This window comes from Gymnoscopelus braueri (assembly GCF_963280865.1).
Source record: "Gymnoscopelus braueri genome assembly, chromosome: 10".
NCBI classification, from domain to species: Eukaryota; Metazoa; Chordata; class Actinopteri; order Myctophiformes; family Myctophidae; genus Gymnoscopelus; species Gymnoscopelus braueri.
In genome coordinates, this window is record NC_137611.1 from 52,507,384 (window position 1) to 52,514,103 (window position 6,720).

Here is a 6,720-nt window from a genome sequence, read left to right on the forward strand (position 1 = left end):
AACAAAAAAATGCATTTTCAGGTCAGGATACAAATTTTATCCAATCAGGATAGACTCAGTCAGGATACAGATTAAACAAGTGAAATTGCAAGTGACACAAAGAAATGAGCACAAACAATTGGAACTTGAACACTGGAAAATGAAGCTGATAAATGGGTACTCTCTCCTGATTGGCTGAAATGTTGTCACCTACCTGAAAATGTATTTTGTGTTTATTAAAGAGCTGGAGAGAGAGCTGTATCATACAGGAAGACTCCTGTTACTGAACAAACACTCTATTGCAATGATTACTATCACAATATAATGCGTTTTTGTTATAACCAAAACATATCACTTACCCTACCTTTTTCATTCAAATAAAATCAGGTAAAGGGGGGTGCTTGGATTCAGAAATCAGGGAAAGGGGAAGTTAAGCCAAAAAAGATTGGGAACCACTAGATGATTTGACTGGAGGGTGTGGTTTTCATCAGTGGTGTGAAGTAACTACATGACGTACAATTTTTAGGTATTTGTACTTTACTTGAGTATTTCCAATTTCCAATACTTTTACTTCTACTCCACTACATCTCAGAGGCAAATATTATACTTTTACTCCACAACAATTTTTTGAAAACTTTAGTTACTAGTTACTTTGTAGATTTTGAGTATTATTACAAAACATACATTAACCACTTTCAGCCCTATTTACATTTCGGCCATTGGAAAATAGACGATCTACAAGCTCACAATGCGTTGCGATGCGACGCATTGTGAGCTTGTAGATCTGCTATTTTCAAAAGATTTGTATACACTTGAAAACTTGTGAAATGGGACATTCTGTACAATGACTACTTTTACTTTTGGTACTTTAAGTACATTTTTATGCCAATAATTTTAAACTTTTACTCAAGTACATTTTGAAATCCGGACTTTTACTTGTAACAGAGTATTTCTACATCATCTATTCTACGCAGTAGGCTATTGATACTTTTACTTAAGTAAAACATGTGAGTACTTTTCCACCACTGGTTTTCACCTTGCAGAGTCTTCCAGAGGAGGAGAGAGATCGCGTTCTGACCGAGGAGAAACTGGGCGGGAAACACGTGGCCGCAAGCCCTCACAGAGCCAAGCTCCCCTCCTCCAAGGTATGGCTCCGCCCTTTGTTATTGGTCCGTGTTCTGTGACATCATCGGGAAAAATTTGTTTTCTAAGGAAGCTTAACGATAATAATCATTATTAACATACATGGCTAGGGGCTCTACGGACGGCAGTCAGTCCATGTATGCTTGCGCCAGTATTAAGCCAAAAATACCTCCGGCAAAGAGATCGCAATGGACAGATTGCCATGAATCTTACATGTTCATATTCCATCTCTTTAAGTTCATACATGTTCATTTTTCATCACTCATAAGTTCATACATGTTCATATTTCATCTATAAGTTCATGCATGTTTATGTAATCTATAAGTCACATGTTAATATTTCATGGATTAAACATATTAGTTGAACTGTTGCATCCGTACCTCTAGTGTATGACTTTATTCATAACTTACCATACATACTCATTCAACCGACCTGACTGGCCATGGTTCCATATGTATTGCCTGACCTCTAGCGGCAGAAATTGGTATTTATTTAGAAACCTACTTCTAGTCCAAGGACCCTGTTAGCTAAGAGATAGTTGAAGCAGGGACCCCAACAACATATGATATAAAATCGTGCAGACTTGTTTGACAGCACTGTCATCAGTGTGTTGGATTCATGTATATTTTCAGACATTTAACCACTTTAAACCCAATACTTAGTAAACTTGACCTTTCACTCTGTACTCGGTCTGTTCTTCTTTCCCTGTACACCAAACCTCTTTGCCGAAAATAGCAGATCTGCAAGCTCAGATCTGCTATATTTGGCTAATGTTCTCCTTAGCATAGGGATGCTAGATTTGGCTAATGTTCTCCTTAGGGATGCTAGATTTGGCTACCCCCTGTAGTAACTCTGAGGACCCGGACCCCCTGTTGAATGCATTCTGTCAGGGAGGTGGCTCTGTATTGTTTGCGATATTTTTATCTGATACATTTGATGTCATTTCTAAGGCTGAGAAGTGTAGTAAATTTTAGGTGACCTTTTATTGTCTTTGGGTGAATGAGTTATTTTTCTCCGTCAGTTGATGGGCTATAGGGTTATGTGTGTGTGTGTGTTAGAGTTGTGTTATTGGATGTGTGCATTCTCATCATGTGTGTGTGTGTGTGTGTGTGTGTGTGTGTGTGTGTGTGTGTGTGTGTGTGTGTGTGTGTGTGTGCGTGTGCGTGTGTGTGTGTGTTACTTGTTATTATTGGCTAAGCTAAGCTTACTGTTGGTATCGACTGTTGGTGATCTGTAACTCTCTTTTTTAGAAGATTTTTAGAATAGAATGGTGAACTTTTTCGTGCCAAGGACCCAAATTGATATGTATTTGATATGATATGTAAGATTTTTTGAAAAATAGCAGATCTACAAGCTCATAGCGTGGCACAGAGCTTGTATATCTGCTAATAGCCAAGGTATAAAATACAGATAAAGTGGTTAAAATGATTGTGACACTTTATTAACTAATTTTGCTGGGGACCCCCTGGTACCCCCCCAAGGACCTGTAACTCCTTTTTTCCAAATGACATATACCCTCTTTGTAACCTGACATTTAAACATAACGTTTGTACAACATAATCAATGACAGATAATAATAATAATAATAATAATAAAAATAATAATAATAACAATAATAATAACAACCTTGGTGTAATAATATTCCAGACATATTTCCCAGAAGGACGTGCAGGTCAGGATGGCCCACGGTTCGACTCAGTTCCACCGCCTGCGTCACCAACGGCAACGCGTCGTCATCTGCCATTTTCAAAGGATTTTCTTTTACGTTCCATACATATGAAAACTTGTGAATTAGGACATTCTGCGTAATGACTACTTTTACTTTGGGTACTTTAAGTACGCCAACACTTTTGTACTTTTACACAAGTACATTTTGAACACCTAACTTTTACTTGTAACTGCACTATTTCTACTAATGTGGTATTGCTACTTTTACTCAAGTAAAAAACATACTGAGTACTTCTTCCACCGCAGGTTTTCAGTACCTGGGGGTGTGTGTCACTTCTGTAGAAACAGTACTGTATTATTAACTCATTCTGATCACTTCTGTAGAAACAGTACTGTATTATTAACTCATTCTGATCACTTCTGTAGACACAGTACTGTATTATTATCTAAATCTGATCACTTATGTAGATACAGTACTGTATTATGATCTAAATCTGATAACTTCTGTAGATACAGTACTGTATTATTAACTCATTCTGATCACTTCTGTAGATACAGTACTGTATTATTAACTAAATCTGATCACTTCTGTAGATACAGTACTGTATTATTATCTAAATCTGATCACTTATGTAGATACAGTACTGTATTATTATCTAAATCTGATAACTTCTGTAGATACAGTACTGTATTATTATCTAAATCTGATCACTTCTGTAGATACAGTACTGTATTATTATCTAATTCTGATCACTTCTGTAGATACAGTACCGTATTATTAACTAATTCTGATCACTTGTGTAGCTACAGTACTGTATTATTATCTAAATCTGATCACTTCTGTAGATACAGTACTGTATTATTATCTAATTCTGATCACTTCTGTAGATACAGTACCGTATTATTAACTAATTCTGATCACTTCTATAGATACAGTACTGTATTATTATCTAATTCTGATCACTTCTGTAGATACAGTACCTTATTATTATCTAATTCTGATCACTTCTGTAGATACAGTACTGTATTATTATCTAAATCTGATCACTTCTGTAGAAACAGTACTGTATTATTAACTAATTCTGATCACTTCTGTTGCTACAGTACTGTATTACCTAAATCTGATCACTTCTGTAGATACAGCACTGTATTATCTAAATTGGAATAGTCGAGATTGGAATAGTCTAACCTCATCCCTCAAAAAATGCAGTTCACTGGGCTCATTTAAAAGAGCCTTAAAAAAATCACCTTTCAGGAGGCCGAAAGAGGAGGTAGTACCATTTTCCCGTTAGACAGCCGACCCCCCCCCCCCGTTCTTGTACATATTTTTTTCCCCCCTTTTTAATTTTTTTGTCGTACCTAGTGTTATTTTTTGCTGTTTTTTTTTGTATTGATATTTGAACTGTGGTGCCACTATATATGTCTATGAATTGAATACCAAGGCCCTCATTGGAAACAAGTCCGCAAGGACTTTCATGAACGGACCTGTTAGACAAAGTATTTTAAATGTAACTGTGCTGTTTTAAATTTTTGGCCTAATAACATTTTCAAAATCTGATCACTTCTGTAGATACAGTACTGTATTATTACCTAAATCTGATCACTTCTGTAGATACAGTACTGTATTATTACCTAAATCTGATCACTTCTGTAGATACAGTACTGTATTATTACCTAAATCTGATAACTTCTGTACACACAGTACTGTATTATTACCTAAATCTGATCACTTCTGTAGATACAGCACTGTATTATTACCTAAATCTGATCACTTCTGTAGATACAGTACTGTATTATTACCTAAATCTGATCACTTCTGTAGATACAGTACTGTATTATTACCTAAATCTGATAACTTCTGTACACACAGTACTGTATTATTACCTAAATCTGATCACTTCTGTAGACACAGTACTGTATTATCTAAATCTGATCACTTCTGTAGACACATTGCTATATATAATACTATCACAAGATTGCCAAAATTCGGTATGGGGCAAAATCATGTTTCAATCATATTCCTAACATGACATGACATGACCCCATTTCAGCTTTGTTGATGGGAGTAAAAAAAGGGGAATGAGCCTTTAATCACAAGTAAAACCCTGACATCCATAGTTTGGGCCAATCATGTTGTCCAAATAAAACATTTACAATTAAAAAAAAAGTGAATTTAGTTTTCAAATAAAGTTAAAATATCAGATCTACATGCTCACAACGCGTCATGATGCGACATGTTTTGAGCTTGAAGATTGGCTATTTGTAATACGATGATGACCGCTGTATAAACTGCTGCAGTTACAGACCTGTAAGTGTCCATTTGGTACCCCCTCAAGGAACCCTGAGGGTCCCTGGACCTCACTTTGAGAACAAATTATCTATTTGGTAAAGATGCACCAAAGATTCAGGATAAAAGGAACAGGAAAGAGAATTTATTCTGGACAACCAGATCTCCATATATACCTATATATGGGCGTATCGGTCGGATCGGCAGTCATGGATAACCACCTATCCGACCGAACACACCGGGCACGGCACTCCCTCGGTCATCTGTAACACGTGTGCAAACTTTGAGGTCAGTTTGTTGAACAGTGGTACGGCCCGACAAACTCAATGCTTCTACTTAGACCTTTTTCTGGCACTTGGACAATGTTGCAGTAACAGCATGTGAATCACAGTCAATTAACCAAATGTAATTATGTGTCCAAAAATCAGAAGGTTTAGAGGCAATGAAACCTGGGCATATGTTTTGTGTTGGTTACTGGACTAAAACACCCAAATGAGATTTTATGTACATTATATCTCATGTTCTTTGTATAACTCTGTGTACTGTATGTAGGTGTATGTACTATGGATGTACCCATGCTACTTTGATGTTTTTTGGCATCTTAAAAAAAAAGAATGTTAAAAGCTATGATAAAATTATTTTAAAAAAATGGTGTAGATTAGAAGAAAAGGTTTTAAGGAGAGTAGTGAGAAACTCTATTGCTAAGTTGGTGGTATATATTTATTGTCAATAGCAGCTGCAGAAATATACAGTAATATATTTCTTTCTTCATCTTTTTTTCAGTGTGTGCATAGAGTAGGCTTTTCATTGTCTGGGTTCTATGTTAACAACAAACGTATGGCAGAAAGACATTAAACTGAATACTTAAATATTTGTTTACTTATTGCGACTCATAACATCATCACAATATATAACAATGTTATATCACGGTATTCCTGATTAAAGCAAAATAAATAGTCATGACTGAAATATTTTGTTAGGCCAAGTCCTAATCGTGTGATTTGTGAAACAGCGAGACAGAAGGACCGCCCCCCCCCCCCCCCACACACACACTCTAGAATTATGATGTTTAGGTATTATCATTCTAAACCTATGTTCTTGCTGTTCTACATACAGCCACACAGTTGGAAAAAAAACACAGTTTTTAACCTTTTCTTTTATGAAATATCCCAGACCATTAGGGTTTAATGCAGGGGTGGGCAACTTTGTAGATGGTGAGGGCCACAAAATTTCCTCAATCACTCTGGGGGGCCGCATTGTTTATCGGCAGGGACCCCCCCCCCCCCGTTGGCAAAACGGTCCGGGGGCGGTGCGCCGGTTCGGACCAAAATATCAGGGCTGAATTTTGGTCCCAGTCCGCCCCAGTTTATCGGCACTCTCGCCAGTAGTACCCCATTACTCAAAAAGCCCATAATAGTCACATATGTGATAAATAAGGGATATTAACTATTATTATTTGTTATAACTTTGTTTTTATTTAGCATTTAGTAATGCTTCTATCAACTTACTACAGCTGTACTGCTAAACAAAACTTCACATTCCTGAGTATGCCTTTCAGAGTATTGCTGTAACCTTGGCTTAAAAATATACAAAAATGAACACTAGAATTATAGTTAATAAGGCTTCTATTAAAATAAACGAGA